This window comes from Saccopteryx bilineata, chromosome 9, assembly GCF_036850765.1.
Source record: "Saccopteryx bilineata isolate mSacBil1 chromosome 9, mSacBil1_pri_phased_curated, whole genome shotgun sequence".
Taxonomy (NCBI): Eukaryota; Metazoa; Chordata; class Mammalia; order Chiroptera; family Emballonuridae; genus Saccopteryx; species Saccopteryx bilineata.
In genome coordinates, this window is record NC_089498.1 from 95,538,078 (window position 1) to 95,551,991 (window position 13,914).

Below are 13,914 nucleotides of genomic sequence, written 5' to 3' on the forward strand. Positions count from 1 at the left end.
AGTGTATATGTGCCACATCTTCTTTATCCAGTCATCTATTGAAGGGCTTTTTGGTTGTTTCCATGTCCTGGCCACTGTGAACAATGCTGCAATGAACATGGGGCTGCATGTGTCTTTACGTATCAATGTTTCTGAGTTTTTGGGGTATAAACCCAGTAGAGGGATTGCTGGGTCATGAGGTAATTCTGTTTTCAGTTTTTTGAGGAACCACCATACTTTCTTCCATAATGGTTGTACTACTTTACATTCCCATCAACAGTGTATGAGGGTTCCTTTTTCTCCACAGCCTCTCCAACATTTGCTATTACCTGTCTTGTTAATAATAGCTAATCTAACAGGTGTAAGGTGGTATCTCATTGCAGTTTTGATTTGCATTTCTCTAATAACTAATGAAGATGAGCATCTTTTCATATATCTGTTGACCATTTGTATTTCTTCCTGGGAGAAGAGTCTGTTCATGTCCTCTTCCCATTTTTTTTATTGGATTGTTTGTTTGTTTGTTGTTGAGTTTTATGAGTTCTCTGTATATTTTGGATATTAGGCCCTTATCTGAGCTGTTGTTTGAAAATATCATTTCCCATTTAGTTGGCTGTCTGTTTATTTTGTTATCAGTTTCTCTTGCTGAGCAAAAACTTCTTAGTCTGATGTAGTCTCATTCATTAATTTATGCCTTCACTTCTCTTGCCATTGGAGTCAAATTCATAAAATGCTCTTTAAAACCCAGGTCCATGAGTTGAGTACCTATGTCTTCTTCTATGTACTTAATTGTTTCAGGTCTTATGTTTAGATCTTTGATCCATTTTGAGATAATTTTAGTACAGGGGGAGAGACTGTAGTCCAGTTTCATTCTTTGCATGTGGCTTTCCAGTTTTCCCAGCACCATTTATTGAAGAGGCTTTCTTTTCTCCATTGTGTGTTGTTGGCACCTTTATCAAAAATTATTTGACTATATATGTGGTTTTATTTCTGGACTTTCTATTCTATTCCATTGGTCTGAGTGTCTATTTTTCTGCCAATACCATGTTGTTTTGATTGTCGTGGCCCTATAATATAGTTTGAAGTCAGGTATTGTAATGCCCCCAGCTTCATTCTTTTTCTTTAGGATTGCTTTGGTTATTCGGGATTTTTTATAGTTTCATATAAATCTGATGATTTTTTGTTCCATTTCTTTAAAAAATGTCATTGGAATTTTGATGGGAATTGCATTAAATTTGTATATTGCTTTGGGTAATATGGCCATCTTGATTATATTTATTCTTCCTAACCAAGAACAAGGTATATTCTTCCATCTCATTATATCTTTTTTGATTTCCCTTAACAATGGTTTATAGTTTTCATTATATATGTCCTTTACATTCTTTGTTATGTTTATTCCTAAGTATTTTTTTTTGTTGCAATCGTGAAGGGGATTATTCTTTTGAGTTTGTTCTCAAATGTTTCATTGTTGGCATATAGAAAGGCTATTGACTTCTGTATGTTAATTTTGTATTCTGCGATCTTACTGTATTGGCTTATTGTTTCTAGTAGTCTTTTTGTAAACTCTTTGGGGTTTTCGATGTATAGGATCATATCATCTCCAAAAAGTGATACCTTTACTTCTTCTTTTCCGATATGGATGCCTTAAAAGGCATCCATAAAATAAATTTCTTTGTCTTGTCTGATTGCTCTGGCTAGAACCTCTAGTACCACATAAAATAAGAGTGGAGAGAGTGGACAACCTTGTCTTGTTCCTCATTTAAGGGGGAAAGCCTTCAGTTTAGTGCCATTTTATATGATGTTAGCTGATGGTTTATCATATATGGCCTTTATCATGCTGAGATATTTTCCTTCTATACCCATTTTGTTGAGAGTTTTAAACATAAAATTGTGTTGTATTTTATCGAAAGCCTTTTCTGCGTCTATTGATAAGATCATGTGGTTTTTGTTCTTTGTTTTGTTGATATGGTGTATTACATTAACCGTTTTATGTATGTTGAACCATCCTTGAGATTCTGGGATGAATCCCACTTGAACATGATGTATTATCTTTTTAATATGCTGTTGTATTCTGTTTGCTAGTATTTTGTTTAGTACTTTAGCATCTGTATTCATTGGAGATATTGGTCTGTAGTTTTCTTTTTTTGTGCCAACCTTGCCTGGTTTTGGTATGAGGATTATGTTGGCCTCATAAAATGTGTTTGGAAGTATTGCTTCTTTTTCAATTTTTTGGAGGACTTTCAGTAGAATAGGAACCAAGTCTTCTTTGAATGTTTGATAAAATTCACTGGTATAGTCGTCAGGGCCTGTACTTTTATTTTTGCGGAGGTTTTTAATGTTTTTTTTTCTATTTCTTCTCTATTAAAGGCCTGTTTAGGCTTTCTGCTTCTTCTTGACTCAGTCTAGGAAGGTTGTATTGTTCTAGGAATTTATCCATTTCTTCTAGGTTGTTGAATTTAGTGGCATAAAGTTTTTCATAGTATTCTACAATAATTTTTTGTATATCTATGGTGTCTGTGGTGATTTCTCCTCTTTCATTTTGGATTTTGTTTATATGAGTCCTTTCTCTTTTTTCCTTGGTAAGTCTTGCCAAGGGTTTGTCAATTTTGTTGATCTTTTCAAAGAATCAGCTCCTTGTTCTATTAATTTTTTCTATAGTTTTTCTGTTCTCTATTTCGTTTATTTCTGCTCTGATTTTTATTATCTCCTTTCTTTGGCTGGTTTTGGGTTGTCTTTGTTCTTCTTTTTCCAGTTCCTTAAGGTGTAAAGTTAAGTGGTTCACTTGGGCTCTCTCTTTTTTTTCATAAAGGCCTGACGTGATATGAACTTCCCTCTTATCACTGCTTTTGCTGCATCCCATAGATTCTGATATGTCATATTGTCATTTTCATTTGTCTATATATATCTTTTGATTTCTGCACTTATTTCTTCTTTGACCCATTCATTTTTTAAAAGTATGTTGTTTAGTTTTCATATTTTTGCGGGATTTTTTTTCTTTTTTTTGCAGTTGGATTCTAGTTTCAAGGCTTTATGATCAGAAAATATGCTTGGTACAACTTCGATTCTTCTGAATTTGCTGATGTTTTTTTTTTTTGTGGCCCAACATATGGTCAATTCTTGAGAATGATCCATGTACACTGGAGAAAAATATATACTCCATCACTTTGGGATGAAATGTCTATCATATCCAGGTGCTCTAGTGTTTTGTTTAAGGCCACTATATCTTTGTTGATTCTCTGTTTGGATGACTGATCTAGAGCCATCAGCGGTGTATTAATGTCTCCAAGTATGATTGTATTTTTGTCAGTTTTTTTTTTATGATCAATAAGTAGCTGTCTTATATATTTTGGTGCTCCTTGGTTTGGTGCATATATATTAAGAATTGTTATGTCTTCTTGATTCAGTGCCCCCTTAGCAATTATGAAATGGTCATTTTTGTCTTTGAGTACTTTTGCTGTCTTGTAGTCAGCATTATCAGATATGAGTATTGCTACGCCTGCTTTTTTTTGGATGTTATTTGCTTGGAGTATTATTTTCAAGCCTTTCACTTTGAATTTGTTTTTATCCTTGTTACTTAGATGAGTTTCCTGTAGGCAGCATACAGTTGGATTTCCTTTTTTAATTCATTCTGCTACTCTGTGCCTTTTTATTGGTGAGTTTAATCCATTTACATTTAGTGTAATTATTGACACTTGTGAGTTTCCTATTGCCATTTTATAGATTGCTTTCTGTTAGTTTTGTGTCTTGTTTGATCCTTCTCTTTCATTTGTCTATTTTTTGTTTTTATTTGGTTGTGTTCCATACAACTTTCCTCCGTTGCTATCTTTTTTATCTCATGTGCTTCTCTGGTGGTTTTTTTCAATGGTGATTACCTTTAAGTAATGAAAAGTGTTTCTACCCTGTTCATTCTAGTGCACTATTTTGTGAGTACTTTTGCACTCCATTGTCCTTTGCTGCTGTTAATCTCCATCCTCTCCCCCCCCTTTCTTTTTCTTATTGTCACAGTTTAAATTTGGTTTTATTGTGTTCTTCTTGGAGCTTTTACTTGTGGCTTTGTGTTTTTTTTTTGTTCTTTGTATCTGATTGGATAACCCACTTTAGTAATTCCTGGAGTGGCAGTTTTCTGATGATAAATTTCCTCATCTTTTCTGTATCTGTGAATGTTTTTATTTCTCCTTCTTATTTAAAGGATAGCTTTGATGAGTATAGTATTCGTGGCTGAAAGTTCCTCTCTTTCAGGGCTTTAAATGTTGGGGTCCACTCTCTTCTAGTTTGTAGAGTTTCTGCTGAGAAATCTGATGATAATCTAATGGGCCTTCCTTTATATGTTGTATTCTTCTTTTTCCTGGCTGCCTTGAAAATTTTTTTTTTGCCGTTGATTTGTGCCAATTTCATTATGATATGCCTTGGAGTAGGTTTGTTGGGGTTAAGAAAACTCGAAGTTCTGTTTGCTTCTTGAATTTGAGGCTTTAGTTCTTTCCACAGGCTTGGGAAGTTCTCATCTATTATTTGTTTGATTATGTTCTCCATTCCATTTTCTTTCTCTTTTCCCTCTGATATGCCTATTATTCTTATGTTATTCTTTTTGATGGAGTCAGATAATTCTTGTAGGGCTATCTCATTTTTATAAATTTTGAGTCTATAAGTTGTGCCTCAAGTTGCTTGTCTTCTATTTCACTAATCCTCTCTTCTATCTGGCCTGTTCTATTAGCTAAGCTTGTTACCTCGTTTTTCAGCTCGTGAATTGAGTTTTTCATCTCTGTTTGATTTGTTTTTATAGTTTTAATTTCCTTGGAAATATATTTTTTTGGTTCATTGAGTTGTTTTCTGAGCTCCTTAAATTGCCTTTCTGTGTTTTCTTGTATATCTCGGAGGATTTTTAGGATTTCTATCTTAAATTCTCTGTCATTTAGCTCCAACATTTCCAATATATTAAATTTTTTCTCCATAGATTTTTTCTCATGTAGCTGTGTTACATCTCTTTCTTTTGTATCCATGATATTCGATTTTCTCTTCCTTAATGGCATCTGAGTGTGGTTTTGTTGATAGTATTAATGAGATTTAATAAAGAATTAAATGTTAAAAAAATTAAAAATCAAAGAGTTGTTTTTCTTTAAAAAAATTAGTAATGAAATAAGGAAAATAAAATAAAATAAAAATTTTAAAAAAAGAAATTATTCCCCCCTCCTTTTTTTCTCTCCTCTCCACTCCCCGCTTTCTTGAGAAAATCTTGTGATGAACTGTGAATTATATTGTACTAAATAGAACAAAGAATGCCCGTAATGGAGGGCCTGAATTGGGGAAAAGTAATAAAGGGGCAAAAAGAAAAAAAAAGAGGGCATATAGACCCACAAAAAGAAAATAAGAAAAAAAATTGGGTCAAGAGTAAAATCATTTGCTTTTAGGTGTTGGTTGACTTAGAGTTATGATGAGAGGAATAAGAGGGAAACAGGAAAATAGGGGGACAAATTAAAAAATTACTACTGTATTTAGTGGAACAAGAACTAGATAAAATGGAGAGCCAGGGATGGGATCACTGATAGTGTGTTAAAAAGGTGAAGTAAAAACCCCCCAAAATGCCACAAACATATGTTTGAGTCCCAGATAAGTTAATTTGTTTGTTATTGAGGTTTGAATGCGTGGAGACATAAAGGAGAAAGGAAGAAACTAATATAGAGGGAGAAAAGAAAGAGAGACAGAGAGAAAAATACAGGGAACCACTAAAAGAAGAAAAAAGAAAAAAGAGGAGAGAGAGAGAGAGAGAGAGAGTTAAGGGTTTTGGAGTGCAACCCTCATAGAGAGAAAGGAAGAGGAAAGAAAAGATAATGAGAGATGTAACACTTATGGGTAGTGTAGTTCAAGGAGAGGAGAGAGTAAGACCGGCAGAGAGTTAAATGACCAAATTGGAGGAAGAAAAAAAATATCGAGAATGAAGATAAGAGAAACAAACAAACAAATATAATAAAATGGAATAAGTTATAAAGTCTGCGTATTATTCTTGATTTTGAGAGGTTATCTTTTTGCTTTTTCTTTTCTCTCCCTCTTCCTGGTCGGTGACTCTGTACCCCGGGTTCTGCCCCTTTGGCATGCTCAGGTAGAGGTTTGCAGTTGATAAGTCTCTATGGTGATGTCATGTATTGTCCTTCAGTCTCGTTGGCAGTTGAGGCTCATTAGCATTTATAGGCTCTGCCAGTGAGAGAGTCCGTGTTCCTGGAGCCTCTTTCCTAGTCTTTCCTTCCTCAATTAGTAGCATGATAATCCAGCTATGGGGTTGCTGCTACCTCTACCTGGATAGTAAGAGGCTGAAAGAGCTGCCAACTCCCCACTCTATTCCCACTCAGCACAGGGCTTTGGGTAACGCTCAGTCAGTCAGAGCTGCTAACATAATCAGGCAGGGCTTCTGCCCACTCAAAGACCTCTGGCTCTGCCACTCTGTGGGATAACATGGGCGCACACTGACAAGGCACTTGGAGGAATCTCTCACCCACTATCTGCGCGCGCAGACCAGGATATCAGGCCAGCCCACACAAAGGCCCCTGGCTCTGCCCCTCTATGGGATAACACGGATGCACACTGCCGAGGCACTCGGAGGAATCTCTCGCTCACTATCTGTGCACGCAGACCAGGATATCAGGCCGGCCATCTCACCATCTGAGTGACACCCCCACCTGCACGGAAAAGTTCCAGCTTTGGAATTGGCTCTTGCTCCCTCCCCGTGCGCGGCTTTCCCAGGGCGCTGTGGCGGTCTGGAGATTCCACCTTTGGCTCACACAGAGGCCCCTGACCCTTCCCCTCTGTGGGGCAACACGGGCGCTCACTCCTGCTGTGCTCGGAGGAATCTCTTGCTCACACTTTGTGCGCACAGACCAGGATATCAGGCCAGCCGCCTCACCCTCTGAGTATATCCCCCTCCCGCACGGAAAAGTTGCAGCGTTGGAACTAGCTCTCACTTCCTCCCCGTGAGGGCCTTCTCAGGGTGCTGGGGCGGCCCAGAGATTCTGCTTTCGGCCCATGCAAAGGCATCTGACTCTGCCCCTCTGTGGGACAACACGGGTGCCCACTCCTGGGGCTTTGGAAGGAATCTCTCACCCACTATCTGCGTGCGCTAACCCAGAGATCGGGGAAAATGGCTGCCCCGCTTGTCTTTCTTTGTCTGGGTTTGGTGTGAGTGTTAGCTTGTATTGTCCAGGTTGCCACAGGAACAGTTTTTCCTTGTCTTGGATCTCTGTGCCACAGCCTGGTTTGGCCATTTGTGCCACGGCCTGGATCTATTCACCCCCTTTTCCGGACTTAGTTTCTATATTCTCAGTTCTCAGTGAAAGCCATCCTGTTTAGGTTAGTGAGGAAGGCGGAACATTTCTTACTCCCTATTCCCTTCGGGGTTTGATTATATATTTAGCCAATTTTTCACTCGACCATACCTTCGGGTGTATTGCGAAACATCTGGAGGCTCCAAGGATAGGTTTTTCTGTTTCTGGTTGAAGATCTTGTTGAGTTTTGGGGGAGATTTATCGGTATCGCTTCCTACCGTGCCATTACTCTGATGTCATTCTCCTTTCTTCTCCTTCTGTTATACCCATTATTCTTATGCTGCTCTTTTTGGTGGAGTCAGACAATACCTGTAGGGCTGTCTCACTTTTTTAATACATGACTCTCTCTCTCCTCTTTTCTCTGAGTACCTCTAGTTGCCTGTCTTCTATGTCACTAATTCTCTCCTCTCTCTGGCCTGTTGTATTGGCTAAGCTTGTTACCTCATTTTTCAGTTCATGAATTGAGTTTTTCATCTCTGTTTGATTCATTTTCATAGTTTCAATTTCCTTGGTGAAGTATTCTTTTTGTTCATTGTATTGTTCTTTGAGCTCCCTAAATTGCCTCTCTGTGCTTTCTTGTATACCCCTGAGTATTTTTAGGAATTCAATTTAAAATTCTCTGTCATTTAACTTTAAGGTTTCTAAGCTATTGAAATTCTTTATTATAGATTTTTCCTCTTCTATCTGAGCTACATCAGTCCTTTGTATCTATGATATTTGATTTTTTTTATTTAATGGCATTTGAGAGTGGTATTGTTCATAACAGTAATAAAAGTTGATAAAATTTCTTTTTGAGAAAATGCAGTGAAAAACTGAAAATTCTATTGTGCTAAGTGGAACAAAAATATGTAGAATGGAGGGCCTGATTTGAAGGGAAGTGACAAAGAGGCAAAAAAGGAGCAAGAACCCACAAAATACCACAAGGAAAAAATGTGGGTCAAGAATAAAATAATTGGTTTGTAAATGATGGTTGAGTGAGAGAAATAGTGTAAGAGAAAAGAAAAAAAAAAGAAAAAGAAATAAAAGGAAAAAAGTGCAGTTAAAAATGAAAATTCTATTGTATTAAGTGTCCCAAAAAACTATAGAATTGGAAGCCAGAGTTGGGGGAAAATGCTAAAGAGATAAAAAGTGAAATAAAAAGCACACAAAATGCACAAAGGAAAAACTTGTATCCAGAATAAAATAATTTATTTGTGGGTGAGATTCGAATGAGAGATAAAGTGAAAGAGAAGAGAAGAAACAAAGAGAGAGAGAGAAAAGAAATTGAGTTAAGTGTTTTGGAATGTAACACTCATAGAAAAAAATAAAAAAAATGGAAAATATAACACATATGGGTAATAATGTTTAAAATAAAAAGAAAATAATAAAACAGAAAGAGGATAAAGTGACCAAGGTGGAAAGGAAAAAAAAGAAGATAAGAAAAAAATGAAAAAGTTATAACAATTGTGGATTTTTTTGGGTTTTAGAAGTTATATTCTTTCTTTTTTTCTTCTTTCTCTTTTTGGCTGGTGGTACTGTACCCCAGCTTCTGCCCCTGTGGCACTCTTAGGCAGAGATTTGCTGTTGTATAGCTATGGTGATGACATAAACTAGGCCTCAGTCCTGTTACTAGGCAGGGTTTGTTAGCTTTTGCAGTCCCCGACAATGGGGGAGTCTGTTTTCCCAGAGCCTCTCCCCAAATCTTTCCTTCCTGAACAAGCAGCCTAGGACCCAGCTGTGAAGTTGCCCCAGTCACTGCCTGGAGAGCAAGAGGCTCTAAGAGCTGCCAAATCCCCTCTCTATCCCCACTCAATGCAGGGTTCTGGGTAAGGCTTTGCCAGCCAGAGCTGCCAGTGTTATCAGGCAGGGCTGAGAGCCAATTACCTTTCAAGTGTCTTTCTATGAGCCTTGGGCATGTCTAGTATGCCTCAGCACTCTGCAGGTCTACTCTCCAGAGGCTGTCTGCAAGCTGCCTGCGTGCCCTTTCCCCCACCACTTCCACAGTTCTCTTCCCCAGGAGTGTGCTTTGTTAGCCTGTATGGCTGTCAGAGGCATCACACCCAGACAGGTCTGGGTGTAGGGAAGCCGGCTTTTGTGCATTTCCCACATGCTGTTGTTTGGGAAGCTGGGATTATTCAGAAACTCTGGCCACAGCCCACACAGAGGGTCACTACTGACAGTCTCTGACCCAGCCCGTCCGGCTGGGAATGTGGGCACCCATACCTGAAGTGCCAGGTGGATCCACTTGCACACTGCCCATGCACACTGACTGGGATACCAGGAGTAAACAAGGCAACTGCTCGCCCACCTCTGCTGGGGTCTGCTGCTGGTGTTAGCTTCATGTGGGCTGAGCTGTGGGCACACTCTCTCCTCAGCTTGGACGTCTCTGCCCTAGCCCAGCTTTTTCCATGCCCCCCAGCCCTCGCTTTCTCTCAGTTCCAAGTGAAAGCAGCCCTTGCTCAGGTCAGTGAGGAAAGTGGAATACTCCATTCTCTGTCTTATTTCCTTCAGAGTGGTTTATATATTCAGCTGCCTTTTCACCCAATCGTACCTTTGTTTGATGTATGTGTATTTCAGATGCTCCTGAGATTGGTTTTCTGTTGCTAGTTGTTGAATTTGTTGAAGTTTCAGGGAGAGGTATCAGGAGCACTTCTCACAGCGCCATTTCTCTGAAGTAACTCTCAACTGCATTTTTTAAGACTCTAGACTCGAAGTTACATATTTGAGTCCTGCACACATTTTTGTTCTGAGGTGTCTTTTCTATGTATTATTACAAAAAATCAGGGTATAAGGTTAGTGAAAAGGCTGAAAAAAAGATAGACTCAGTTATTACACAGGGACGACATTAGAAGAGCAATGAGGCAAAATTGTTATTCAAAAATTTATGGTAAGGACTCTACACACTAGTGAAGCAGATGTTTACATTTGCAGAGGCTGACAGTGACCATAAAGTGTTTCTAGTAATTCAGAGTCTGGAGATATTTCAGTCTTATCCACAGCCTCACAAACACAACACTGTAGTACTCTTAGAACAAAGGGAATAATATTTTGGAAAAGTTTCTACTTAACACCCAACTTCTCATGCAAAACCTGATTTTGCCAACCTATGTCTTCCAGGATGATAATTAGATATAAACTGGGAGTTCCTTCTGAAATGTACATATTTTGCATCAGCAACCTCATGCTTTTCTTCAAATACTGAGATGATCTTATCCTAGCTGGTCTAATTTCAAAGCACATCCTGGTAGCATGGGTTTTTGTAGGGGCTTCATTTTCATTAAAATGAAGCTCTGGGTTTTTTGCCTGGACTGAATGCTGAGTGGGGGACTTGAGACAAAAGGACAAAGATCTGTCCATGTCCCTTGGAAGCTTGCATCCAAATGTCTGTTATCAGTGCAAATAAAGTTTTATTCAGGGTGACCCTGTGCGAAGTGCCTTTTAGGTGCCAAGGAAGTAAGCAAGGCGGGGTCTTTGCTACCTTAAAGCTTTAGCCTAGAGAGACAGAGGAACCACCAGGAATAGGGCACAGCTGGTATGACACAGCGGTGGAGGGACTGTGCAGTGTGGGTCTGAGGAAGAAATAGTAGCTTTGGTGTGATTAGGGCTACCCGGGTGGCACCCTATCATGGCACTAAATACTGCCAGAGATGAGGGGTGAGTCCACAGAGCCAGCTCCAGGTGTGTATAGGGAGATGCAGCAGGAACCTTCAGAGGTCTGGCCTGAACACAAATGGCTGGCCAGCACGAGCTCTTCCAGGTCACAGTGTCCTGAGTCCTCTGAAACTTGGTCAGGCTCAGGGTTCAGAATGAAACCACTTCTTGGAAACTTCCTTGGTAAATTCTGGTGGTGGCATTTGCGTTTGAAATTTTATGCACATTGCTAACTTCAAAACTTCAGTGATGACCTCCTATGAATTGGGGCACTAGATCTCATTCTTTTTCAGGCTGAAAGAAGTGTCTAATCAAAGAGATTTAGATAGAAATCTCTGGTCGCATCTTTTTAAAGCTTAACTTAATTTTATCTTCTAAGAGAATCCTGGCCTTTTACCCTAAGGTTTCTTGCCTTATATTTATAAGGTGACAGAAAAAGCGAAGCTTAGATTTTGAGACAATAACCTATTGACTGGAAACCTAGCATCCAAAAGAAATTTTGAAATAGTTCTCTTTGCAGACTCAGACATTCTGGGTCTTGTCACAACTTAAAATGTGCTCATTCTGTTTGGTTAGTCAGTCTGAGTTAAAGTACTGGAGACATTTTTAGTTTCATGAACAGAAAGAAAATAAACTTTCTACTTGAAAAATAAATGGAAGCCATTTTTCTGGCAGCAGGTAACTTCAAAGCATGTGGCCTTTGGAGCTCACACTGTCTGAGTGGTTTATTTCCTTGGAGGAACAGTATCCATGTGAGTTCAGTCTAGTCACGTCAAGGAGAAAATTTGAAGTGGTGGGGGAAGAAATATTTGTAAATTTTGTAGCAAATTATTCTCCTAAATTTCCTGTAATTCACTGCATGCCCAGGTTTCACTGTTTTTAGAATGTTTTAAGTTGTTTTAATAACCAAAGTAGTTTGGCTGAATAAGTACAGTGATTCTATTTAGAAAAAATGATTATGACAGTGGCTAGAAAAATAGGTTTCTACAGAAAATGTGATAATTTGACAGCTGCTAGGTAAAATGGATTTGTATTGAATGTTGTGCAAACAATCCAAATAGCACTTCTCCCTTGGTAGTATCTTTTGGTAATCAACCTAGCACGTTCTGGAAATGGACCATTATGAAAATTCATAAATACAATGAGATATTCTCACTTTGGGATGTTTATATCTCCTTTCCTTGGAAATAAGAGCCTTAAATGAAAATCTCAGTAGCAATGCTCCATGACGACTAAGGCCATCATGCCTCACTAGGCAAAAAATAAATAAATAAATAAATAAATAAATAAATAAATAAATAAAGGAGTAAGTTACTTAGAGAAATATTTTAATATTTCTTAAATATTGGTTGTTGGGTTTTCTCAACAACCATATTTTACTGCTCTTATATGATAGTGTTGCTATTGATGTTACTACTTTTATTGCTTCCCCTGGCTCAGTGGTGAGTATAGGAGATTCCATGAGAAGTAAGCGTATATTTGCTGCCTCCATAGCTCAGACACTCCCTGGCACCAAGTGAAAAAGGCAAGCATATTGGTAGCTATATCACAGAAGTGAGGCATGCCACGGACTACAAGAGGAGGTATTAAAATTTCGTAAGGGTCTGGAAGCCTGTAAAGCACCTTAACATTCTGCAAATATTTATTGAGTGCCTACTATATGCTAATCACTCTGCATTCATCATTTTCTTTTAATTTTGAATAGTTCTCACAATATTATAAAGTAAAACTCTATAACAGTTAATACACACACAGTGACTTTCATGATTGCTCTTGTCTTTACTGGTATCATGAATGAGAAGTCCACATTGCTCAGAGACTCAAAGCATGAGGTCAGATGTCAAAAGAGAGACTTCCAGGAGACACCAAGAAAAACAAAACAAAACAAACAAAAAAATAAAAAAATAAAAAAATCTAAAAGCAATAATTTGAGAAACAAACAAAGTAACCCCAAAGCATGCCACAGAATCCAAGGGACCAATAAAGTATTTTGCAATTTGAAGGAAGAACAAAGCAAAGCAGAGCTTACTGAGAAATTCCTACCTTTGTTTCAAAGGCTAAACTACAGTGAACTCTGAGCCTGACTTTTTCCCTGGAAAGGACATGAGGTGGGAGGAAGCAGCAGCACACAAGGGTCAGGTGAGAGATTCTGGCTCCACCACCAGGGGACCTGGCAGGCCTTGCAGGAAAGCCAGCAGAAACTGAAACACCGTCAACCACCAGGGAAGCAAGAGCAAAACTTGTGCTTTTGTTTAGCAGGCCCTAAAACAAAAGTACTAAGTTAGTAAGTCAAAATAGGGCCCTGTGTATAGATGACGGTGTGAGTCAGGTGAGCATGTAGAAAGAAGAGAGGCAAGGGCTGATGTCTTCCGGACTCCACCTAATCATACCCACCGGCTATTTTCATTGCTATGTTTGCTGGTTTACTAATAGTACTTTTTGTACATCCCTGATGACTACACTTTCTGGCATTTCTTTGTTAACATTTTAATTTATTTTCCCCAGGACTCTGTCACCAAAAACTTGGTCATGAATTTCCTCATCTAAAATCAAGAAAAGGACTAGTGATGTCAGAGAAATGAGTGATACCACCGTAAGGAGTGATACCTATAAATCTTCCCCAAAATTTAACAAGATCTTCAACCAGAGACAGAAAAATCTATCTTTGGAGCCTCCAGCAGTTCCACACTAAACGCAAAGGTATGATTGAGTGAAAAATTGACTAAATATATAATCAACACCGAAGGAAATAAGACAGAGGAAGAAACACTTCGCCTTCCTCACTAACCTAAATAAGGGCTGCTTTCACTGGGAACTGAGAGTATAGGAACTGAGGCGGGCATAGGGTGTGAATAGTACCAGGCTGCTGCACAAACATCCAAACCAGGCTGTAGCATGGACATCCAAGCCGAGGAAAAACTGTGCTTGTGGCAACCCAGTCAACACAAGCTAACGCTCGCACCAAATCCAGACAAAAAAAAACAAGTGGGGCAGCCAT